This window comes from Euprymna scolopes, chromosome 33 (genome assembly GCF_053919585.1).
Source record: "Euprymna scolopes isolate OS-2025 chromosome 33, ASM5391958v1, whole genome shotgun sequence".
Lineage (NCBI taxonomy): Eukaryota > Metazoa > Mollusca > Cephalopoda > Sepiida > Sepiolidae > Euprymna > Euprymna scolopes.
The window spans coordinates 11933691-11961478 of NC_136514.1; the positions used below are offsets into that span (position 1 = coordinate 11933691).

Here is a 27788-nt window from a genome sequence, read left to right on the forward strand (position 1 = left end):
ATTTCGTAAATGGGATGGCAATTTTATGAGTTTATGTTTTCATAAAACTCTCCTTGCTCACCAACTCGTCACATATGATTTCCATTCGAGGTTACCAACAAAAAGTTAATTTTCTTCATGATTAACCTGGTACGTCCGTTTGGGGAAAAGAAATTCCATCCCCACGTCCTTACAAGTCGGCCTTTTATGGTACCGTACAAAACCAAAATTATATATATATATATATATATATATATATATATATATATATAATATGTTGTTTTGAAAAAAAAAAAAAAGAAAGAATTTATGAAATGGTGGTGAACGTTTCGTCCCTTATTGCAGGGGAAATCTTCAGGATATTATAAGGAAAAATGCAGAAGAAAACGATCATAGACCATACGTAAGTAAAAAGGAAATAGTGTTAGAATCCATACCCCTATCAGGAAGGAAACTATAAATGTGTGTGTATGTAGTGCAATAAGGGACGAAACGTTTATCACCATTTTATAAATTCATCCGGTGTTTCTTTTTTCAAAACACCATAACGTCAACCATCGCTGATATTTTTATTTTTTTATTCACGCACACACACGCATATATATATATATATATATATATATATATATATATATATATATATATATATAATAGCAGGGATGCCTGGCATTGCCCTCTTGTAAAATGCGCTGAAATGTGTTACTTTAGTTTACGCATATTTCATATTTATTAATATAGAGCCAATGCTCAATGGATTGTTTCATATTATATTGTACCCAATACATAGTCATGGTTCCAAAAGTATAAAATGTATTGTCTATGCTATCAGCAAGAATCAAACCGAAACCGAAATTCATGAATGTGATTGTTAAGAAATTATAACGACCGTTAAAAATAAAAGAAAAGAAGAGAAAACGAAAAGGACAGAAAAAAGAAGAGGTTAAAAAAGAGGATGAGGGATAGAAGAAAGAGAAGATTACAAATAAGAAATACGTAGATACTTATAAAATGTATATATACGAGGGCAATATATATATATACATGTGTGTGTGTGTATAAGGGAAAGAAAATTAAAACTGTCAATTTAAAGTTACAATCCAAATTTCTTGTGCTCAAAAAAATAATTTACAAAATCCGGACTTTCAAAGAATACTCTTCTTGCTACTCTTCTCATCAGATGAAAGAAGAAACCAGCAAATTATGTTTGTAGCAGTGCTAGTACTTGCTGGTTATGGCATTAAGTGAAACCCAACTTTATTATAGTCATAGATTGCAAAGATTTCCATTCGATGTTAAAAAACATGCTTTAAAAACAACGAGTGGAAAAATGGTGGAAATGTAAAAAAAAATAACAATAAAACAAACCGCGCGTAATATTTCAGCTTGCATGAAGATTCTGTCAAGGTAATCTGAAAGGCAAAGTAATTTTAAGAGATAATGAAATACAACAGTTAATCCAGTGCAATATGAATAGTCCGGTTGGAAAGTTTTCAAAGCAGCTGAAATAATGGAAATTGTTTTTCGGATACTGCAGTGGTTCAAAGAAAAATTGACCTCTTACTGAGCGGACACGAGAGATAAAAAAAATAAACATCTCATCGTCCATCGCTGACTTTACTAGAAAATATAAGTTCTACTCTCTATTGCGTATTGAGCTTTTTCATTCGGTTGGGATTTAATTATCTATATATAAATACTGTTATTTATATTAGTTTGAAGTTTACCACTGCGTATATCCGGTAAACACTACATCATCTTTTTAGGGATTTCATTATTTCATATATATATATATATATATATATATATATATATATATATATATATATATATATATATATATATATATATATATATATATCTTTTCATCCCGGCGTTGCCCGGGTGATTGGACGTGTATGTTGAGCAAAAAAAAAAGCGGTCATTTTTTTTAAATATGACCCCTATTATGACCCCTTAAGCTTTCTTTATTTGGGCTCAAAGCAAGTTATTAAGTTAAATCCATGTCCAAGGAACCTATATCCACAATTTCAAGTGTTTAGACCCAAAATTCTCGGAGGAGTTTGGTAGAGTTCTCAAAGGTCAAATCTTTAACCTTTAACCCTTTAACAGCTAAATTTCCGGCCGAAATCCGATCAAAAACCTTTTCCCAAATCTCAGTACCCTGTATATCAAATTTCGAGTCTGTAGACTTAAAATAGACAGAGTTATTGCGTAGAGAAATTTACACACACAGACACACAGATACACACACATACACGTTCACTTTTATACATATACTAGCATTTAAGCCCAGCGCTGACCGCTAGATTGGATGTGTGTTTAGCAAAACAAAAGTGGTAGTATGAAGGCAGGCTCGAACCCGTATTGTGAAGGAGGAAAAGAACGAGAAAAAAACCTGACGTCTTTGCTATTACGACCACCACCAGATCGGAAGTGACATTTTTTTAAAAAATTGAGGCTAGGCAATCGAAAGGAAAGGATGACTTTCAAAAATATCGGCGAAAAAAGCGACCATCTCCTGTAGAAAAGTTCCCAGTTGAAGGTCTAATTAATGTTTTTAGCCAATTACAGGCACGGGTTCGAGACTGCCTTCCTACTACCACTTTTTTCTCAACAGACACATCCAAACACCCGGGCAACACCGGGAAACGCCGCGTTTAAATGCTAATATATATATATATATATATATATATATATATATATATATATATATATATATATATGAGTTCTGACACCTACAAACTAGATTGTGAACTCATATTACTATTTATTTTGATGCATCATTCAGTAACTTTGGTAAATGGTTCTAAGCTTGCTCCCCCCTCTCGCTTTGTCTCTTTGTCTCTGTCTGTCTGTTTGTCTCTCTCTCTTTCTCTCTTTCTCTCTTTCTCTCTCTCTCTCTCTCAATAGAATATAACGAGTTTATAGATTCGGAACCCAAACCATTATCACAATCATGATCACACTATCTTGAAGAATACACCGCTTATTTCCAACAGTTATCCGCTGATAAGCTGTCATAAGAGGCGTTTGGGAACAATTTTTCACAATAGCCATTCACACGTAATCGATTTCAGTAACCGCTCTGTATAGATCGATCACAGCAGCTGTTAAAATATTTTACCCCAGAATTTTTGAATGAAGCTTATAAAATATCTGCCGTGTATAAACGTTTAATAAACTAGAAATAATGTGTTACTATATTCGTTTATCATGAATCACCAAGAATAAGCCTTCCGCATACATGGTTGACAATAGCCATTTAACATAGATCGTCAACAACACTACATACAATAGCTACAATCTATACTCTTTGGAAAATCCGATGGGTATTTTAAAATAATGCCTCCTATACTTTTGTTCCGCGCAGATGGATGAGACAGGATTGTAAATTGCATTGCTGTGATGACATAACATATGCATTCATGACCTTAAAGTTTCATCCCTCTTTTGCAAATATTGAAAGAGTGAAATCTTAAAAAAGCGAGCCCTGTCATGGACGTGTGTTCGAAGTAGAAATTCGTTATTGAATGTCTGACAGAAGTGCATGGAGAACGGTGCTTACTATGTAGAAAAATTCATTCTGAAGCAGTAAAGTAGGGTAGGGCTTAGTAATTTAAGAGAGCGTCTCAATAAGAAGTTATTTACGTTGGACTTGAAAAGGATTATGTTATAGTCAGCCGGGTAGAAGTCTATTTGTTGTTTTTGTTTTGTTTTTTTTTTGTTTTGTTTTTTTTTGTTTTGTTTTTTGTTCCACGGAGGGATATTTCTGGAAAAGAAACTTGCCCATGGAATTTGCGTTTAGCTTTTAGTATAGATAAAGTGTGAGAGAAATTGTCGTTTGTCGAATATAGATAAATTGGATCGGCATGTGTGAATTAAGAATAGGATTTTAACTAACCGCGAAAGTTCCGGTGGATGAAAAACGAGGGGCATTACGTATGGGAAGGTGGTTTGTATAAAAATTGAAAGCTGACAATATTTGTAAGGTGTTTAAGGTGTTCAGTTCGCATAAGTCGGAGCATAACAAGCGCATGCGCGAGAGATTACACGTGACTGTTCTATTACCTAATATTGTTTTATTCTTTTACTTTTCCTCACCCCAAATAAGAAATATTGTCGGGATTATTTCACCAACAAGAGGAGGGGGAGTAAGAAAAGGCAGTAAGGGCTTGCAACGAAATGGTGACGTTGCTTACAAGCAGTCTTTCCTTGTAAAGGTAACAATTAACAGGTAACGTTTGCCGAACAACAGTAACGAGGTAATCAGTCTAAGAGACGCCAACCGACTGGCAAGCTAGTTAACTAGCTTCTTAACTAATCACCAACCCGTAGTGAGACAACTCCTTTTATACATACTAACTCTCAGTGGCGAGAATTCCAACGTGATTTCCAACGAGATTAGAATGTCTATTTAACTTAATAGGAAATAGACACCCAGTTTTTCAGTAACGGCAAAACAGCCGTTCAGTGTCTTTTCTTCCCTCCGACCAACCCCCGGTAAGTAAAATCAATTTCAATTCTTACAATATTGCTTTATGAAAAGTAAATGGTTTCTGTTTTAAATCATCTCTAACATGGGACCGTATTGAATTGAACAGCGATATGTTTGTTCACATTACATTTAAACTTCTGCATGTTAGTGCGACCCGAACAGCAGACAACGGTATACACAGAACTCAACAGTTACGAGGTGGAATTTTATTGTTTAAGACTCGGCAAAACATTTCTTAAAGAGTTTTGAAATTGCATCTCAAAAACCTGACAACAAAATGCTTAATCGAGTCTTGTTAGCTCAGCTATGTCCCTACGTTTATAAAAACACGATAATTTTATTAGTTGTGACAGCACACGCTAATAAAAAACAAACTAGAGATGCGAATTAAAAAAAATAGAGGAAGAATAATTGTTCATTTCGATCTGAAATTGTTGCTGTTTGCTTCAAACGGAACATTTCAATGAATTGCTAAAAGGATTATAATATTTTCCTGTAAAAGTGAAGAATGTTTATTTATTGAAAAAAGGAATAAGTTTACGAATAACCTTGACGTGCTAAAATCAATCTAAATCAATGTGAATGTCAGTAGATCATGCGTCATGAGTTCTGCCGGTTCTAAGAAGGGGGCGTATGTCTCTATTCCCAGTGGATGTATGATAGAATAATTCACTTAATTCACGCCCCATGTTCAACTAGAAGAACTGGAATAAGTTGCTTTAAGCCAAAACTTTTAATGTAAGACAATTTGTACAAGGAAGAAATGTGTTCGACGAGTTTCAAAATAAGAATTCACGTAGCTTATCTCATTTCTATTATCAGTACAATATTCCGCCTGGCGCTTCTTTAGTAAGTCCATTCCTTACGCTTTAAAAGAGGCTAAATATATTTTTGAAGGCCAAACTGCTTCAAAGAAATGACAACTTCGCGAAAGTTGGCTTAAAAAATTCCGATCTTATAAACCTAGGAAAAATATGAAAGTACTCCCTTTTAATGTAGCCTCGTTTTCGCTTATAAATTTAATAAGTAGCAGGACTATTTTACCGACGTTTCCCGGTGAAAGTATGACACAACTTCAGAATAGATTCGGAAAAGAATCCCCACCAGACATCGAACTAAACTATAGTTGTCAGGCATGGAAAATAGCGAACAGTACCGGCCATGGACAAAAAAAAAATTATCTGGCTTCAGCTTTCAAGCATTGTTTGGCAGTGGTAGAAAGTAGCAATCACTGACAAACGTTGTTAACACTGGGATTATTGGCGATGATTACTGATGGACACTGGTTAACTGGCAGTAAGTGGCTGTCATAATAAACGTCTTCCTGCAATAAACTACTCGAATTTCAACTTTCAGACATTATTGGACACTGGCATTTCCTAGATGTATGTGGCGGACATGATGGGTACTGGCGGTTTATGCTGTTTAGAAAATGAAGTAATTGTACGAGAGAAATAGCGACACATAAGATAGAATATACTAAAATCACCAGAAAATTCATCGAAACACAGAAACTAGGAACCCGGGATTTTTGGAAAATCTACACCAGTGTAGTAAATAATGGGCAGTCAACGATTCCCCAATTATCAAACAATCATGTGGTTGTTTGCACGACAACCGAGCAGGCTAACATGCTTGCCAGTCGGTTTGCCTTAAACTCCACATTTGACCCAACAAATAACTCCCTCCCTGACTTTCCTTTGCGGACAGACGCAACACTAGATGATCTGGGAATACACCTTCTCAGTTGCATAGTATTATAAAAACCTAGACACCTCAAATGCCCGTGGACCCGATCTCATCCGGCTGTGCTGTTAAAGAAACGCTCCGTCGAGGTTGCTCCAGTTCTCTCTAAACATTATAATAAATGCCTTAAAGAATCTTGCTTTCCTGACTGCTAGTATACTGCTTCTCTGATACATGATTTCAAGAATTCTGGCGAAAGAACTGACCCATTAAATTATCTCCCCATTAGCTTTCTCCTGCTTTTCGCCAAAATATTGGAATCCATAATTAATCAAGCTCTAGTCCATCATCTTACAGCTGCTAACCTACCAACGATACGGATTTAGGCAAGCCCGTTTCACAGCAGATATCCTAACTGTAATCTCTGTACCACTCACTGGACAAGGCAGGGGAGGTTAGAGTTTTAGCCCTAGATATATCTTAGGCTTTTGACAAGGTATGGCACGATGGTCTTCTCAGAAAAAAACACATAAAATTAATATACGATAATAATAATAATATTAATAATATTAATAATAATAATAATTAACAAGAAAGAAAAATCCTGTCAAATCGTAGACTTTTCTGTCCCAGCTGACCACAGGGTGAGTATGAAAGAAAAGGAGAAACGAAGCAAATGCAGAGAGCTAGCCAGATAGTTAAAAGGGATTTGGATGATGAAGAAAATCAAAATAGTACCGATAATAGTAGGAGCACTACGAACAATTCCGAAAAACTTCGAAAAAAGAATGTAATAAATTTGAAATCAGAGGAATAACTGCAAAAGTACAACGACTAACGATAATGAAAACGACTGAAATATTAAGGAAACCCCTTGAATGCAGAGAATAATACAAGAAGACAATATAGCGAATAAGAATCACAGGGAATGAAGAACACCGAAGCTGCATATCTACAATTATACACCCCCATCATGCATCCCCATAGTTTCACCACCGCCCCTCCCAATAAAAAAGTGACACCAAAGAGCTGAGAAGGGTCAAGAAGGAATGAAAACCCGAGGAGAGAGCGCGAGCCAGACCTCGGTTGGACAAGCACAAACAGAACTGGGACTTTGAGGAGGCTTAGTGCCACTCAAATTCCAGTATGAACCAATGGCCACTGTCGGCGAGAAATCAATGGTAAGAGGCTGTTGCGATGATGCAAATTAATGTGCAAATGCTATCGAAGGAGATGGAGAGAACTAGATATCTGGGGAGACTTGTTGTCACTTAGCCTCCAGAGAACACCGCAGGTTTCCAATCAGATCGTTTGTTGACTTGTGTGAAAGTTCCATGTGGGCCGATAATAGTTATCCTTACAATCATCATTACACAAATAACACTCATAATTCCCATCAAAACAATATCTCAGCACTTACTGTTCCGACAAATGCTTACCACAACCAACAAAATTTAAACCATTTCCACAGTACAAATCAACAAATCAATAACAAGCCCCAAGCGTTTAGTAAACCACACAAATGTATTGGTGTTACTTAAACTTTAATAAATACAAGAATATCTCACCACACATCTTTCAGAAATTTTACTTTCTGTTAAGTATTTTAATAGCTTTTCGAGCTTATGATCATTTTTCATTTGTGTGTAATTAAATATAAACATGTAAAAATTAGAAACTATCAGATGTGTATTCGATATATAAGCATTTTTTAATATATGCATAAGCCTTATTTAAGAAACTAAGAAGTAATATTTTTTGAACAACCTTGTTTTATATAATAAGTTTAATAGCATTATATATTAATTTTCATCTTCATAATATGTGAAAAAAAAATTCTGTAGGATATACGTTTAAGGTATCGGGGCAGGTATATAATTTATTAAAACTAAGATGGCTATATACATACGTTCATTATAGGTAAAATGTCTGATGTCTCTAATTAGTATATGCAAGAAAACATTCAGTATTGACATATAAATAATGATTGTTTCGACGTAACGAAAAAGGTGTGTCAAATGTACGAAAATATTGATATGCTAAAAAACCTGAAATGTAAGATAAAGTGATCTCTTGTAATTTTTGAATGCGGATATATTAAACAGGCATTAGACATCTAATCTAATAGGATTGCAATAAACAAAGAATTAAATATAATTGAAAAAGCGTATTTTACTAAGTACATGTATATATTTTTTCTTACATTTTCACCTCAAACAAAGCACGTTACCACTTTGATGTAGGAGTTACTATCAGAGACCTTAATTGCAGGGGTACTATGTAGGGAGTTTAGCCGCAAGATGTCTGCTTACATTACACTTGCACTTCTGCATGTCAGTACAGTTTGGGAAGCAGAAAACCGGAAGAGAATTCCAAAGTCCTGCGGTTTTGGGGAAGAAGCTAATAGAGTAAAAGGCTTTCTTACATCTAGGGATCTCAATTGTGTAGGGGTGTGACTTCGCTGATGGTAGTGTTTGTCGAGGGTATTTTCGCCGAAGGGGTACAAGGGTGTGTAGTTCGTCAGAGCATCTACCATTAGATTACTTGTGAAACAGGCAGAGGGATGTAACATTTCGTCGGTGGGACAGCGGCTGAAGTTTAGATGACATTTGTGGGCCTATCAGTCTGGCGACTCTCTTTTGGTCCTTGTCCAGAAGCGAGAGACTAGTAGCAGATGCACAAGGACAAATGTGACAGTAGGACTCCATACACGGCCGAATGGTGGCTTTGTAGACGTACAGGATATTTTCAGACGTAAATAACTTTATAGCACGATAGGGATATCCCACTTTCTTTGCAGCAGCCTTAGCAATAATCTCGATGTATCTATTCTAACTCATGTTTCCCATGAACGTTAAGCCAAGGAGCTTGAATGAAGTGCTCTCAGGTAAAGTATTTCTAGTCATAGCTATTGGTGGTTGGGAAGGTTTCACACAATTATTAAAAGATACGACCTTTATTTTGGCAGCGTTGAACGTTCCCATATATTTTTGACCCCGTTGCACTACAGACCGGAGGTCTTCCTCTAGGGTTTCGGCCATTACTTTAGATATGTGCTCGTTAGTTTTCCCCACGTGCTTGCTATAGGGCGTGGTGTCATTAGTAAATATACCCATCCCAGAAACAATTTTATCAGGTAAGTCATTTATGAATATCAGAAATAGCAAAGGTCCAAGAATCGATCCCTGTAACACACCCGCATTTATATCAAATTTGTTGGACATACGCCCATCGAGGACAACTTGGATTCTTTTCTCATTTAAGAAGATTTAATTATGCTAAGCATTCGTCCAGTAATACCATAGGAGTTTATTTTCATCAGAAGACCATCGTGCCATACCCTGTCAAAAACTTTAGATATATCAAGGGCTGCTGGCCTCCTCTCTCCTGCTTTATCCAGTGCTTGGTATAAACGTTCAGAGATTACAGTTAAAATATCCGAAGTAGAACGGACTTGTATAAATCCATATTTGTGGTCTGACAGAAGTTTTGCAGCTGTGAGGTGTTGGACTAGAGCTTGATTAATTAAGGACTCAAATATTTTGGCGAAAAGAGGTAGGAGGCTAATTGGGTGATAATTTAATGGGTCGCCAGAGTTTTTTGTAAACTGGTATCACAGAAGTAGTTTTCTTGCAGTCAGGAAAGCAAGATTCGTTAAGGCATTTGTTAAAGAGTTTAGAGAGAACAGGAGCGACCTCAGCGGAGCATTTTTTTAAATAGCACAGCCGGGATGAGTTCAGGTCCCCATGCTTTTGAGGTGCCTAGGATTTTTTATAATATCACGTACTTGGGAAGGTGTGATCTTCAGATCATGTAGCGTGGTTTCTGTCCACAGAGGAAAATTAGGGAGGGTATGGCTTGCTGGGCCCAAGGTAGAGTTTGCGGCAAACTGACGGGCAATCATGTTATCTTTCTCAGTTGCCGCGCAAACAACCTCATGATTGTTTGATAGTAAGATATTGTCGATTACCGATTATAAAATATTAAATAAATAGATTAAACTGTTTTAGAATACGTTAAAAATACAAATTATTTTAGTAAAACAAGAAGATAATACAGTTTAATTAATGTCCTTTTTTTAAATAGTTAAAATATTTCTTATCTATTTCGGACCGTAATAATTCCACCTTCAGAAAGTGAAAAGCTGTTATTGCCCCTTACAAATAAATCCTAGTGTTGTTTAAAAATACAAGGATGTTACTTGCGTGCTGTTGTTGTTGTTGTTGACGTTGCTTTTGTTCTTGTGGTTGTTGTTGTAAAGAACACACGATGTGTAAATGAACTCTCTTGTTAGTTTTTTAGCGCGTGTTTGCTTAAAGGTATAGGAATTATTATTAAAGGTTTTGGAAGCATCATTAAACATGTTAAATTACTGAATAAATTGTGATTAATATTAATTGTAATTTAAAAGTAGTACGAATCTGACCTTGTACAAGAGGATAGAGTGTGTCTGTTTGGCAGGAGTAAGTTCTGACAAATGTGCGGTGGGATTTGATACACAGCATTGCGAGGGAGGACGTAACAGTTGGGAATTGATTCTTTTAAATTTTAGGATTTTGATAACAAGAATTGCGAGTATGAGGACATTGAAAATTCTTTATTTGGGCTTTACTCTCTGATAAGAGCAACATATTTTACTGCAAGCTATTTCGGCACAAAGATGAAAATGGGTGAACGAGTAAGGATAAGCAACGAAATCCTTAGGCCGTTTACTCTAGAACACGCTATAGTCAGGTGGTTTGACAAGTTAAAGTTAGTGGCAATGATTGAGGACATAGTCATATTGATTCCTATGTATTTTAAAGGAATGCCCTAATATTTTATCTAGAAATGAAAGAGATGGATCAGATCTCTGCGGAGCGTTTTGAGTACCGATTAAAGACCGCATTTTCAGAAAGCCCGTTTGAGACTTATAATAAGCTCAGAACAGTTACCTGAACCGGGGAATCGATGGATGCCAACGATAATTGATAACGAGGTAACGATAATTTCGAGTATGAGAACATAATTCTTTAGGAATTCTTTCTTTGGGCTTCACTTTCTGATAATTCCAACATATTTACCTGCACTATTAAAACTGTTTTAGAAGACGTTTAAAATAGAAAATGTTTTATTAAAAGATAAAAAGAAAAACCCGATTCAATTTTTGTTTTTTCGTTTCTGTATTAAATTTAAGATACATATGTATAGCAATACATATATGTGTGCTTATATATATATATATATATGTGTGTGTGTGTGTGTGTGTAAGATTGTGTGTGTGCGTGTTTGTGTGTGCGCGCGTGTGAGAGAGAGTGTGTGTGTGTGCACCGCTTATTTTAAATAAGAGAACGATAATATTGTGTCAAACTAAATTTTTATATAGATATGTGCGCATGTGTGTGTATGTATGTATATGTACATATGTGCGTATATGTGCGTATATGTGTGTAAGAAATATAAAAAAACGTGTGTGTGTGTGTGTGTGTACAATGGGAGATCGATGGACATTAGCAAACTAGGATAATATATAGATAACTAAACCAAAGGAAATGCATATACGATAAAATGGCCGTTGTATGAAAAGATAGAAAATGTCTAATTTAATCCTCTGTCACCAGCCTGGCCTGTTATATGAAATGTTGACCCTTTAATCTGATATCATCGTGATTGTCTCTGTTCTCGATTGAAATGAACGAAAATCGCAAAAAGAAAAATCTACTAGCGCTAGGCAACGGCGCCTACAGTCTGGTAATCTTCTTAAAAGATCGCTAATATATTCGTTATTATTCACCTTTTGTTTTTTCTTTTTTTTTTCTTTGATTTTCAATATTATTATTTTATTTAATCAGGTTCTATAAAATATAGGTTAGTGAATTGCAGTTCCGCGAAACGAGTATTGGCAGAGCAAAAAAGGTCATTTTCTGGAAGTGACTGAGAATAATATGACAAAAATAAATAAATAAAGACACTCGTTTTGGTTCTGTCTGCGACTTTAGAGGAAATATGTACTTCATATTTGTCTAAGAGAAACTTAATGGCAAATTGCGGGGGGGGTGACTTTGCCTAGTCGTCTAATACTATTAAATATGATGTTTTAATTTGTCATTATTTAGTATATATTATTATAGGGTTGCGATTTCCAAATTAAAAAAGAAAACGTATTCACGTGCCATTAGATAGTATGGAAACCGAAAGCAAAGCTGAAGCGTTTAAAGCTGATGACGTTACCTCTGTAATAATGTGGCACACATATTAACTGAATAAAAATAAATTAAGATGAATGTAGAAAATGTTTGGCGATTTTTTTTTTCAATTTGGACCCTTTTTTTTGGCTTTTTAAAAACTATTTTAACAGGCTAAAAACCTATAAAAGAACGGTCCATAAAAAAATCCAACCATTTTAGGAACTTAGCGCTTCTCCGCAACTTTTAGTTTCAGAGAGATAGGGTTTCATAAGATTGAGACAGACAGACATACATATAACTTTTTATATATTATATTAACAACAAAGAGAAATACTAACCTCTATGGGATAAAATTATGTTGTTATTACACTGCAATAGGAGATGCTAATGTGATCCCTATCGGACCGCACAAACAACGCTATACAATACGTGCGGCTTTACTCTCGAATTTGATTTATAAAACGCTTCTTAACTCTTCAAACTTTCCTTGTCCCTTCAGATTGAGGTTTAGATACGGTTTTCTCTCTTATATTTTGTGAGACTAACCGTAGCCCTCGGCGCAAGAGGGTCCGTGTGTGCCTGGCGTGTGGGGTGGTGGCTGATCCTGTGGTCGGGGCAGCGGAAGAAAGAGTTTCAAGATGGCGCCTGCCTGCTTTTATTAGAGACGGAATCTCGCAGGATCGCGCGAGATCTCGCGGGGATGCAAATTAGCTAGGCCATCTTGAGGAATAAAAATCGGTCCATTGGAGGTGCGAGGCAGTCGGGTTCTGACGTTCGTGGCGATTAGTACAGTGACCGTTGGGTTCCGTTTCTAATTGTGCAGTCAGCTGAGCTTTGTTAGTTACCTTCGCGCCGTGGCTGTCATTGTTTGTTGGTTTGCTGTGTGTTGCTGTGGTTCTTCAGTGAAACGCTTCGTCGCCCACGACGAGACCCCCCGTCTCCTACACAAGATACTCTTACATATTTTTATATCTTTTTAGTCGAATCACAATGTTTTTAGTTGTACTAACTCATATGCACGGCATATGCAGTGCAGTTGTTAAAATAGTTTCTATGTATTTCTAGTCTTTATTTTTTGCATTTTCATCCAAAACAAAGCACAGTTCCACTTGTAGGGGACTAGCATCTGGGACATAAATTGCAAGGATACTATGTACGGAGTTGAACAGCAACGTTCCTGTTAACACGTGAACGTCTGCATGGTAGTGCAGTTGAGGAAGCTGGAATTAAGAAGGGAATTCCAAAGTCGAGCAGTTCAAGGAAAGAAACTATTAGAGTATAAGGCTTTCTAGGTTCTGGGGGGTCTCTAATTTGTAGCGTGGGATTTTGATGTTCGTATTTACGTTCTACTGCAGATATTTGTATAGTTATCTCTGAACTTATATATTATGTACTGGCGAAGACAACGCTTTAGTCATTGCTATATGCAAGATCTATGCAAAGTATGGCACGAAGGACTAATAATAAAAAATAAAATCCTACGTTATTACAGGGTGTATACTAAATATAATTAGATCCTTCTTAGACAATTGGACCATCCAGGTAGTTATTGCTGGATGTGCATCCAAGCAGTAGAACATTAATCTGAGAATGCGTCAAGGATCGATCATTGACCCACTATTATTCCTGATATTTATGAATGACTTTCCTGATAATATTGTGTCCGAGATGGGTATATTTGTTGATGATAAAACGCTCTATAACATTCAGGAGAGAATAACGGATCTACATAAAATCTAAGACAATGGAAGAATCGTAAGGAAAAGACCACCAGACAGTAGTCGAATGGGACCGTAAATGGATGGTAACATTTAATGCTAGTAAAACTAAGCGGTTCTCCCTTAACGATTACAACACGCCTCTTCAATCACCGATATCCATGACAAATAACACACTACCTGAGAATCCTTCCTTAAAACTCATCAGCTTAACATTCACAGGCAATATGAACCGAAACCAATACACAAATACACGAAGGCTGCTGCAAAGAAGATGGGTTCCATATTATAGACTAGAAGACAGCTTACACCCGAGAGTAATACAAGGCCACCATTAACCCATGCATGGAGTATTGTTGCCACATCTGGGGTAGTGCATTTACCCTAGTCTCTCCATCTTTGATAGCGTCTTAAAAAGATCTTTCAATCTAATAGGTTCCACTTTGTCAACAAAGCTTCAACCCCTTTCTCATCACTGCAGTGTAGCTTCTCTGTGCCAATTTTACAAATATTTTAAAAGAATGTGCTCTGATAAACTCATTACATTTGTTCCCCCATCGACGTACATATCCCTGGCAAACCGGTTAGCAACAAAACACACCACTTCAATGTTGAGATCCTTAAATGCCAGAAAGCTTTCTACTCTAATAGTTTCTTCCCTCAGGCAGCTAGACTTTGGAATTCCCTTCCTGCTACCCTGCTTCCCTGACTGTACTGATATGCAAATGTAGCGTAAACCAACATCTTGTTAATCTTTCCTAGGCATGGTCCCAAATAGTAGCCCCTTACGTGCAAGTGGCGATATGCCTTGTTAGAGGTAAACGTGAGTATATATAAGCAGGGAAACCGGACGTTGCCGAGATTGATTAAGGATGAATGATAGTTCAATACCATACTATTATTATCAATGAAATCGGTGGAATTGCCATTTTCAAACTAATCGATTGATTGCGTGTCCTAGTTAGGAACCCACTGCAGTACGCCGAAAGGAAACTTCACATGCCATCCTGCAGTGACTTAGTCTATAATACGTTTTAGTCTATATAGCACTATGGAGCACCTTCTGCTGACTTTATAAAATTAAGTTTTATATAACTGATTGGATTGATATTTAAAATCCAAAAGTCAAGTATCATGCTTCAGTTCTGCCCTAAACAGAAAATTTTTAACGCCCCATTTGTCTTATCAGAGAATCTCGTGTTCATTAAAAGAAAAAAAAAACATACAGTAGCGTCCAAAAGTAAAGGAACGGTTGATCATTTTTATTGAGAGGCTTCTAATTTTATTTACGAAAAGGGAAAACAATTTTTTGCGAATTTTCCAGTATTTACTAATGGTAGTTAAATGAAAAATATTGTTTTTTTTTTATTTCTGATTTGGAATACATATAATTTTTTTTTTTTTTACATATAAAGAAATTTAATTAAATTACAGGCGTCCAAAAGTTAAGGACCGCCGACAATTAATACAAACTTTAGCAATTTTAATAACAACTTAACAAAATGACGACTCCGAATATTCGAAAAAAAACCTTTCTATACGAGAAAAACAGCTTATTTGTGACCATTATGATGAAAAAAAGGTTATAGGGGAGAATGCTAAAATATTGAATAGGTGTAAAAGCGTTGTTTTACGGGTTATTGAAAATAGACAGAAAGGTTTACTTTTTTTCACGTGCGGGTCACCACTTATCAATGGCCAGAAGCCACTCGGGGATAAGAGTTATTATGTGTACAGTAATCAATAGGATATTATCGTAGTAATAGTTAGTATTGGAGATTTGATAGAGTGTCATTACTTAAGGGGGCAGTTTATCAGGAATTTGTTTGTGTTGGACTTGAAGACACCAAAGTTGAAGTCGGGAGGGAAACAGGCAAGCGGCAGAGAGTTCCACAGGCGTGCAGTTCTAAAAAAAAGCCTTGTTCATGGAATGTACGTTTTGATTTAGGCAGGGATAAAGAGTGGGGAAAATTATGGACAGTGGTTTCAGCTAGGCGGGTGTTTTTCGTGAAAGATTGGCGAGGGGGCGAGGGGGGGACTAAAGATTTCAGCTCAGACGAGCACTTCGCATGGAAATAACGATACACAGACAGGCTCGCAACGTCTCTTCTGTGGGAGAGAGGTTGCAGGGAAGAGAAAAGAGCATCCCCACCAAGCCACGAAGTCTGTTTTGTACTCTGTCAAGGCAGGATAGGCTGTTTTTAGCAGCTCCTGCCCAGATGTGGCAGCAGTACTCTTTCCTTGGGCGTACTTGGCTTTTATATAGATAGAGAATTGCATCATTAGCGAGATATCTTCTGGAGCGGCAGAAGGATCCCACCATTTTCCCAGCGACCTTGGCCACAAACTTGATGTATGTGTTCCATTTCAGATCAGGAGTAAAGGTTAAACCCAGAAGCTTATCAAAACATGGGGGCTCCCCTAGACAAGAGCCATTCATTTCAATCGATGCCAGATTGGGATGAGAGCAGATTTAACCGACTTAAGTCCAGTTCAAGCAGATTTAACTGACATAAATCCAGTTCAAACGGACAGAAGTACATAGAAGCTAGAAGTAACGTTTAGAAAGAAATAGTGACAGCTAAGAGAGAATTTACGGAAACCACTAAAAAATTCATCGAAGCACAAAAACTAGGAACTCGTTACTTCTGGAAAATCTACAACAGTGTAGTAAATAATGGGCAATCAACAATTCCCTCACTAACCAACAATCACGAGGTTGTTTGCTCAGCAACCGAGAAGGCTAACATGCTTGCCAGTGGGTTTGCCTCAAACTCCACACTACCTGAATTTTCTATGCGGACAGACGCCACGCAAGACGATATGAAAATCGCCACTGCTCAGGTGCATGCTATCATAAAAAAAACCTTGACACTTCAAAAGCATGTGGACCCGATCTCATCCCAGCTGTGCTATTATAAAAATGCGCAGCCGAAGTAGCTCCAGTTTTCTCCAAACTATACAACAAATGCATTAATGGATCTTGCTTTCCGGGCTGTTAGAAAACTGCTTCTGTGGTACCAGTATTCAAGAATTCTGGCGAAAGAACTGACCCATCAAATTATCGCCCCAGTAGCCTCCTCCCACTTTTTGCCAAAATATTTGAGACCTTAATTAACCATGCTCTAGTCCATCACCTTACAGATGCTGCTAAACTTCTGATTGACAAACAATATGGATTTAGACAAGCCCGTTCAACAGCAGATATCCTAACTGTAATCTCTGAACGTATATACCATTCACTGGACAAAGCGGGAGAGGGCAGAGCAGTAGCTCTAGATATATCGTAGGCTTTTGACAGGGTATGGCATGAGGGTTTCCTCATGAAGATTCAATCATACGGTATCACTGGTAGAATACGTAACATAATTAAATCCTTCTTATATAAGATAAGAGAAAAATTCAGGTTGCCCTCGACGGTCGCACACATAAACAATATGATATAAATGCGGGACTACCTCAGGGGTCTATCCTTGGACCTCTACTGTTCCTGATATTCATAAATGACCCTCCCGACAAAATTGCCTTTGAGATGGGTATATATGTTGATAACACCACACTCTATAACAGGCACGACAGGAAAACAAATGAACACATATCTAAAAAAAATGGCAGAAACACTAGAGGATGACCTCCAATCTGTAGTGGCATAGGGACAAAAATGGATGGTCACGTTCAATGCCGACAAGACTAAACTGGTTTCATTCAATAATTACGAGAAACCTTCTCTATCACCTATAGCAATGGCCAACGAGTCTTTATCCGAGAGTACATCTCTCAAACTCCTTGCTCTTACGTTCACAGGAAACATGAGTTGGAACAATTACATTGAAGGTATTGCCAGGGCCGCTGCGAGGAAGGTGGGCTCTCTCTACCGTGCTAGAAAACTACTAACACCTGAAAGTATCCTGTACCTCTATAAGGCCACCATTCGCCCATGTATGGAGCATTGCTGTCATATTTGGGCTGGTGCATGGGCTACTAGTCTCTCACTCCTAGACAAGGTTCAAAAGAGAGTCGCAAATCTGATAGGCCCTGAACTGGCATCTAAGCTTCATCCTCTGTCCCATCAACGAAACTTTGCATCCCTCTGCCTGTTCTACAAGTATTTTAATGGGGACTGCTCTGACGAACTGCAAGTACTTGTGTCCCTAGGACATGAACACCCTCGACAAACCCGACAGGCAGCTAAATCCCACTCCACACTGTAGAGATCCCTAGATGTAAAAGATCTTTCTACCCCAGTAGATTCTTCCCCAGAACCGCTAGACTTTGGAATTCCGTTCCAGGTCCCTGCTTCCCCAACTCTACTGACGTGCAGAAGTTCAAGTTCAACGTGAACCAACATCTTGCTTCCCAAATCCCTACATAGTACCCAAGTAGTTGTTGCCCCTGATAGTAGCCCCCTACACCAAAGTGGCAATGTGTCTTGTTTTGGGTGAAAATGTTATAAAAATAAGAGCGTTAATGATGTAATGATAGGAGCTTGGTTTTAGATGCATTAAAGGTAACCAGCCACCTCTTCCCCCATTTTACCACGCGCTCAAGCTCTGAGGAAAGAGAATCAGAGAGAACATTGTCATTTACGGCCTTTGATGTGTTGCCATAGATAGTCGTGTCATCAGCATAGATGTCAATGAATAATTTTAGTATGTGTTTTGGGAGATCATTGATGTAGATCAAGAAAAGAGTTGGGCCCAGGGTGGACCTCTTAGGGACTCCAGCATTTATATTGTGGACCACTGATTTCTGCCCATCAACCACTACTCTTATGAGCCTATCAGAGAGAGAGAGAGAGAGAGAGAGAGAGAGAGAGAGAGTTTACTATTGACTGAAAAGAAAAAACTCTTACCGACCCTGATTATCAACTTGAGGGGAGGATAGAAAAATCACTCGATCATCTTTTTTCTGATCGCTTTAAAACTGCGGCTTCGATATCCCGGGATTTTACATCCGAAACTGGACAAAAGATTTCATGACAAACGATCTCACGAAGATTAAACGAAGTTTGATTATTTTCAAGAAGCCCATGCTGAAAGCCTTTAATTTCGATTAAAAATAAAAAAGGCCAGATCGTTATTCATATTTGTATTGGGAAGAAAAATGGGAAAAGGTTCATTTTAGTGATTCAATCTTTTCGGATCAGACAAAAAGCCACATGTCAGAAGAAAAATGGAGAAAGACTGTCCCCTAAGGGCGTTAAAAGTAGAGTAAAATTTGGAGGGGGTAGTATAATGGTATGGGGCATGATATCTTCAAAAGGAACTGGCCTCTTTTGTGAAGATTCATGGAAAATTTAATGCACAGAGAATTGATTAGAGAACATGTGATTCCGAATCTTCCTGATTCTGATAACTTTATGTAAAACTAACGCACCGTGTCATAAAGCAAAAATAATTTCAGAATGGCTAAATAGATTACATATTTGCGTTATGGATTGGCCAGCTTAGAGACCCGACCTGAAGCGAATTGCAAATGTTTGGAAAATTATTGGTGATAAGATCAAAGAAAATAAAAACCAAAATCTTCATGATTTATAGAAATGTATTCGAAAATCCTGGAATAATATCTCAGCTATAACATGTGATCGATTAGTTCTGTCTTGCAGCAAAAAGATGCCATATTGCGATTGACAACACGGGGCTTTTCACTAAATACTGAAAGAATTCTTTGTTTTTTCATTAATAATTTCCCCGTTTCTTAAGTTTTGGACACCAGTAATTTAATTAATTTATTTATATGTAAAAAACTAGTATGTATTCAAAATCAAAAATATTTTTTTTATTTAACTTCCATTATTAAACATTGGAAAATTCACCAAAATTGTTTTTCAATATTTCATAAGATAAAGTTCCAAGCCATTTAAAAGAAAACGATTGACCGTCCCTTAACTTTTGGACGCTATTGTATATAACGGAACGTATTTAAGGTTATATGCAATAATCACGTACTATGTGTAAGTGTATTCTTAACAAAAACATTCATTTCGAACACGGCCCGTTTTATCTAAGACCTTGCTTGTGCGGTGAGCAAAGCTTCTCAAATTTACTTATGATATAAGGTGTTCACGTTATTACATGAATAAAAATATTTTACGTAATATTTTATTACTTTATTATTTATAATTAGTCTGTATATATTTACTTAGATAATATTGATAATGTAAAAATCCATAACACATTTTTATATGAAACTAGTTACTTTATCTATTGATTTTGTTTCCGGCAATAATCTTTGTTGATTACACCAAAATTCTGCATACATATGAATTGTATTTTATTACATTTATAAATATTCATATTAAATTTACGTCTGCATTAAACATGATTCATTTATTACCATTTGATTATATTTAATTAATCATTATTAATAGTATGTTATTTTTTCTAGCATTTGTTTAGAAAGCATTCAAAGGTGATAATCTATTCCTATAATTTAAATGAGTTTTTATCGGTATTCAATATAATATTTAAGATAAAATTCTTTATTTGTTTTTTATTACTTGTCTAAATAAATCTAATTTAATTCTTTTTTATTTATATTATTTGTTTGTTAATTTATTTGTATTTAATATAGTAATCATCAAGTCTGTCGCCAAGGTCGCTGGAAAGATTGTAGGATCCTTCTACCGCTCCAGAAGATATCTTATTAATGATGCAATTCTCTATCTATATAAAAGCCAAGTACGTTCAAGGACGGAGTAATGCTGTCAAATCTGGAGCTACTAAAAACAGCTTATCCTGCCTTGACAGAGTACAAAATAGACTTCGTGACCTAGTGGCCTCGTGGGGGACGTCCTTTTCTCTTCCCTGCGACCTCTCTCCCACAGAAGAGACCTTGCTAGCCTGTCTTTGTTTTATCATTACTTCCATGGCAAGTGTTCATCCGATCTCCAATCTCTGGTCCCTCCTCGCCAATCTTTCGCGAAAAACACCCGCCTAGCTGAAACCACTGTCAATATTTCCCCCCCATTCTTTATCTGTGCCTAAATCAAAACGTAGATTTCACGAACACAACTTCTTTCTTGGACGTGCACACCTGTGGAACTCTCTTCCGTTTGCCTGTTTCCCACCTGACTACAACTTGGATGTCTTCAAGTCCAACATAAACAAATTCCTGATGAACTGCCCCCTTAAGTAAGTCACTTTATCAAATCTCCATTACTAACGATTACTAGAATATTATCCCATTGATTACTGTACACGCAATGACTCTTATCTCCGAGTGGCTTCCGGGCCTTGATAAGTGGTGACTTCCATGTAAAAAAAATGTTTGGACAAGCTTATGAGCTTGAACTTTATTTCTGTCCTGAATTGGAACACGTATATCATATCCATTGCTAAGGTCGCAGGAAAAATGGTGGGATCCTTCTATCACTCCTATCCACCTAAAATAAAAAAGCCAGGTACTGCCAAAGATGGTGTACTGTTGCCTCATCTGGGAAGCAGCTGTTAGAAGCAGCTTATCCTGCCTTGACGGAGTTATAAATAGACTTCATAGGGAGCGTTGCGAGCCTATCTCTGTTTTATCGTTTTTTTCATGGCAAGTGCTCAGCTGAGCTTCAATTTATGGTCTCCCCCTCGCCAAACTTTCACGAAAAACACTCGTCTAGCCAAAACCACTATCAATAATTTCCCGCACTCTTTATCTGTGCATAAACCTAAATGTAGATTCCATGAACAAAGCTTCTTTCTTAGAACTGCACGCCTGTGGAACTCTCTTCTGATTGCCTGTTTTCCAACTGCCTACAATCTGATTGCCTTCAAGTCCAACGTAAACAAGTTCTTGAAGAGCCGCCTCCCTAAGTAATCCAATTTACAAAATTCCCACTACTTATGTTTACTACGCTATAGTAACATTGACTAATGTATACGCATTAACCTTTATCCTCGAGTGGCCTCCGGGCCTTGATAAATGGTGATTCCTGTGTAAAAAAACTTGTGTTACTTTCCGTTATTAACCTAGCCAGCTATAGGCACAAGAAATCTGTCACAGATATTACATTTCAGTCCTTGTTGAAAAATCGGCAGAATATGAAGATTCATCCTGCTTTCTGAGAGCACGTTTAAATACTGCATGCTTAACACGCTATCTAAACCTATATAGTGATGATCTAAGAATTCATAAATTGATGAACATTGACGATGAAAATTAAGTAGGGCTTAGTTATTGTAAAACGGGTAATCCGAGACTTATTTACATTGGACTTGAAAATGGACAAGTAATAGTCAGCAGGGAAGCCACCTTAAGGTATCTCATTCCACAGACAGATAGTTCCAGGAACCAAACTCTGCTCATGGAATGTGCGTTTAGTTTTAGGAGGAGTTTTAGGAGGAGTTATTGACAGTTGTTGTAGATAAATGAATATTTGTTTAAAACGTTTTACAGGGTGACCATGGGCTAATGCTCAGTTGATCAGAAAATTAAGGAAAGATCAGAGATAGTGTCTGCAACGTCTCTTCTGTGATACAGAGGGGAAAGGGGAGTAAAAAGGTCTCGCCCACTAAATTCTGAAAACGGTTTTGGATACTTTCAAGTGGGCGTATACGTAACGGGGATCTTGAACTGTAATAAATCCGTCAATAACCTTTAGGGAAAAAGAATCGCCAGATAGCATAAGTTTGCAAATAAAACCTCGGTTTTATCTTGAAAAAAAAACGATCGACGCTTATCGTTTAAATACGTTCGTTTCGCTCTTTGACCGACAGATTCACAGAATAAAAGATAGCGAGAGCGAAATACAAATAAATAGAAAGAATACATGTAAGGACATAGAGAAAGAGAAAGAAAGAATAAAGGAAGTGAGTACGGGAGATAGAGAGTAAAATATTTAGAGAGAATGAAATGGCATTAGAAAGAAAAAAAGTTCAGAAGGACATATAGAAATAAGAATAGAGTGAAAGAAAATAAAAGATGGAGATACAAAGTCCAAATGAAAAAGAAAGAGAAGGAAACAAAACTGGAATGAGGGAAAAGACATGTTTGTAAGATATACACAGAAAGATAAAGAAATAGAGAAAGAAATAGAAATAATGAAGAAATACAATTCCCGGTCCAAAGATGGCCGCTAGCGACCCGAGTCACGATTTGTGATAAGAATCCGAAGCTAAGATAATGGATACTTTAACAATGTTTTCTATCAACTTGGCAAAACAAAATAGTCTCTTCAATAACATGTAATTCTTTGTGAGATGATGAAATTATTTTGAGCAACTAATTCACCGAAATATTATGTATTTAGGATAAGGTATGCTAGTTTTTAGTGGAAGGTTATCATACGTTTTCTCTCGTACTTATGTATATATTTTATATATCAAAACGTACATTTACTTTATTACCAGTTGTGTCATTGCTATTGTTTATAAAATTGAATACTAAAATCTCTTTTATTATATAAATATATCTGTAATATTTTATTGTTTATAAATACAAGTTAACATTTCTTCCGTTAGATAGTTTCGCTAAACATTCATGTTTTTAAACATGCTCTCTGCATATATTATTCTACATAACAATTAAGAAAGCTATAATAATAATCGTTAAGATCCTTAGCATTGCTCGTTACAACATAACACAGACACTGCGCTGAGACCATACCAAATATAACGCTAGAAATCGGTTACACACTTAAAATTTAGCGATTTACCCATTAGTACTGTTTGGTAAAGTACATGCCCAATATAGTTAATTAAATGTTAACTTTCCTTAGAGTATATATATATATATATATATATATATATATATATATATATATATATATATATATATATATATAGTAATTTATAAAATATATATGGCGATTAAGCTACACTGAATATTTTGCGTTTCATCCAACTATAGGATTCGTCAGGCTTATGCGCATAAGCCTGAGGAATCCTATAGTTGGATGAAACGCAGAATATTCAGTGTAGCTTAATCGCCATATATATTTTATAAATTACTAACTAGCTCTACCTACGTATTGAGCACTTTTGAAGTAAATACTTAAAGTTTAAGCATAAATCTATACTTTCGTATATTAAATTTATGCGAATAAATGAAGTAGTTCGTATAAACGGTCGGGTTTCAATCCTGGCTTGAGGTAGTTGCCTGTCTAGCCGCACTGATGAGCTGTGAAACAGCGAAACAGTACTGTATGTGGATGACTATATATATATATATATATATATATATATAAATATATATATATATATATATAGTCAGTGGATCAATTGGGTATTGATAAATGAAGACTACCGATACAGAAAACTATGCCAGCCTTTAGAATAAAGCGTGGTAATTGGAGTGTGCCTCGTCACATCTTCATAAAAAGCTTTGTGGAAGCTCGGAGACCCTTTACCGTAGGAAATGTTGGCGTCAACGTCGGAAGCCTTCTATTTATATATGTATCGCTGTGTTACGTCGCCACTGATACGAACCACGAAGCCTTATATATATATATATATATATATATATATATATATATATATATATATATATATATATATATATACAAGAGAAAGAAGATTAAAACTGTAATTCAAAAGTTATTGTTCGACTGAATACTCCAAAAAACATTTTACAAAGTCCTTATTCTGCAGGGTTTTAAAGAATGCTATTCTTGTTATTCTTCTCATCAGAGGACATTAAGAAATCGCAAATTATATGAGTAGCAATGCTAGAATTTGCTAGTAAAGGTATTAAGTGAAACCGCAAGTTATTATAGTTATAAATTGCCAAATAAAAAAAGTGAAAAAATGTTGGATATGTAATATATATATATATATATATATATATATATATATATATATATATATATATATATATAAACAAACCGCATATAATATTTCAGCTGGCATGAAAATCCTCTCAAGTTGATACGAAATGCAAAATAGTTCTTTAGAGAGAATGGAGTTCAAAACGAGTTCAGCGTGACGATGCATATAATCCGATTGTTAAGTCTTCAAGATAGCTGAAATGACGAAAACTGTTTTATTCCGGGCAGTGAAGAAGAAGAGAAGTCTGTCACCAATTAAATGGGGCCTAATAGTAAAAAGAGAGTAAACCAGTATGATAACCTTCATCATCGGCTTAATTAGATAAAGGGATTCTAATAAGCTCTACTCACTATTGCGTGTTGAGCTTTTTTAATTCGGTTAGGATTAAATTATTACCATTGCGTATATCAGGTAAACACTACACCCCTTTCTTTTCACTTATATATATATATATATATATATATATATATATATATATATATGTATATATGTATCCTTGTGTTTGTGTGAGTGTGTTTCATTGCTTATTCACATTTAACGATACCGCATTCCTCATCCTCTTTGCCAATATCATTAAGGTTTAAAGATGAACGGCATCTTATCTGGATGTGGTTAATGTCTTTTTCAACTCTCTCCTGGCAACGGAACGAATATCGACAATACACAAAGCAAATAATATACTTAACTCACTACACGCTTAAACGAAGCTGGTATGTATCCATGGTTACAACACATCCAACAGATTTTAAGATGGATTCCAAAGACTGTACACGTTAATAAGTTTCGCTAGCATCCTATTTTCATCCCATAATTCCTCCCATGTTTCGTGTACTTTATTTATTTTTCAATAATTCAATAAAGGTCATTTATTCTAAGAGATATATAAATTTACTTTAATAATGTTTAAATTTGTGATTTATTACATTTATTTTTGTAATTGCTTATTCTTATTAATGTTTACTATTTTGGTTTCTGGATTTAACTTCTAATTTATAAAATTAAATTTGATATGTAATACATCAAAATATTATAACACGCTTAGAAATTAAATGTTGCTACTTTTTTTCCTCTTTCATATAATTATAAACTGAATCGTTTTCTCAGTGTCCTCATGCTGGTGACCTGTTTATTTTTAAATCTTATTTCCTCAACCTGAGAGCCTTTAGGATTCCTCTTCTGCGTCCTATTTCCCATAGACACGTTTTAAATATAATGTCAACAAACATCTTCATACACAACCCACTACTTTGGATGGTGCTTATTCACATATATTTTTTATGTCTCAGTGCCGCTGTGGTTTGTTTTTCGTAAACAAAGCATTAAATTATAGATTCCTATTTCTTTCAGGGAAGCGATCATGATTTTACCCATTGCAAATAGATTGCAGAAATATACTACACTCTATTTGCAATGGATAAAATCATGATTGCTTCAGAGACAGAGGAACCTAAATTCAGCTTGGAATTTTTTTCCAAAATATATCGAAATGTGTTCCTCACGTGTGGTTACTACGATGTTATGATTTAAATGTTATGATTTAAATAAAATAAATTCTAATAAATAAAGACACGGGGGATATTCATGTAAAGGTAAGGCAACAATCAATCAAGATCCAAAAAGGAATCTTCCAAGGAAATAGATTATCTTGTTTATTCTTTTGGTCTTATGGTAGATCTGTTAGGTAAATTACTGAATAAAAACTGAATAGCAACAATTATATGCGGGGCTGCTACTGACAACCAAATTAAAGGCCAGCCTCCTGCTATGCATCGATGCCAATTCAGAATGATGTTTGGCCTGGCCAAATGTCGTAAGTTTTCCCTAAGATCTTGGGTAGTATATCCAAACATATCTAGTAGGCCAGGAACAATACAAATACGTTGGCATAGAAGTGAATGATTCAATCCAATATGTCAAAATGCAAAAAAAAAACATTGCCAGAAAATATGTACGCAGTGTAAAAAAAATCTGTAAAACACGGCTTACAAATGAAAAGAAGGCAAAACTTACTTGCTATGCTTATGATAACATACCGCATTGGCATTATTGATTGGCCATAAAATTGCAATTACATGGTAAACACTAAAACGTTATGGTTTTTATACATTATTTTTCCTCCTTCTCTTTACGAGTTCGAGCCTACTACCACTTTTTTATCACCTCTCTCCACATGAGTATCCTACTGTTGTTTTGATTCCCCTTAATTCTCCACACCCGGGAATCCCTGTTACTTTTCTAACACCTCTTTTCACCCAGTATGCATACCGAGGTTCATATTACACCACCACCCCACACCCGAAAAAACGCCGAATACCCCCGCTAGTCTAATATATAAACGGAAAATGTGTGTATGTGTGTTTGTATGTCTCGCAAAACTTTCTACAGACATGTAAGAACGTGACAAAATCGGTAAAGTTTTAAAGCTCGGTCTCTCGTACGACAAATATCGAAAAATTCGGCCAAAGATTTATTCTGTCACCTTCAACTAGCTGTTTTTACAAGGATTGGTCGATTTTTTCGTCGACATTTATGCAAGTCATCGTCTTCGTTGGATTTACTTCCCTTAATTCCAACGCTCGTGATTTCCTGATTCGCGATGGACGTATCAGCTAAGACGTTAGGTTTTTCACTTTCTTTTCCTCCTACTCTTATGGGTTTGGACCTGCCTGCCTACTACCACTTTTTTAACACTATCTCTACCCGGACTGTCTACTGTGGTTTTGATTCTCACACCTCTCCATATCCCCGCTACTACTATTTTTAACACATCTCTCCACCCGGGCTGCCTACTGTTTTTTTTTACTACAACAGCTCTCCACCTCTGAGCACCCCTTTTTGTTACAAATAATAATGTATTTGACAGCATTCAATTAGTGTTCGAGTCTTTTTGGAGAACAAGTTCCGACAGCTTTATACACTAATGTCTTAATACCCACTATTTTTCTAGAGGTAGCCACAAATGAGTGCCAATCTATATGAAGACAGG

General features: G+C 36.1%; 1 protein-coding gene across 1 annotated transcript in view; it reads right to left on the reverse strand.

Annotated features, from left to right (window-relative positions):
* Positions 1-27788, reverse strand: part of LOC145258141 (dual 3',5'-cyclic-AMP and -GMP phosphodiesterase 11A-like) — a 1328815-nt gene that overhangs the window by 643509 nt on the left and 657518 nt on the right. The gene's annotated exons all lie outside the window — the stretch shown is intronic.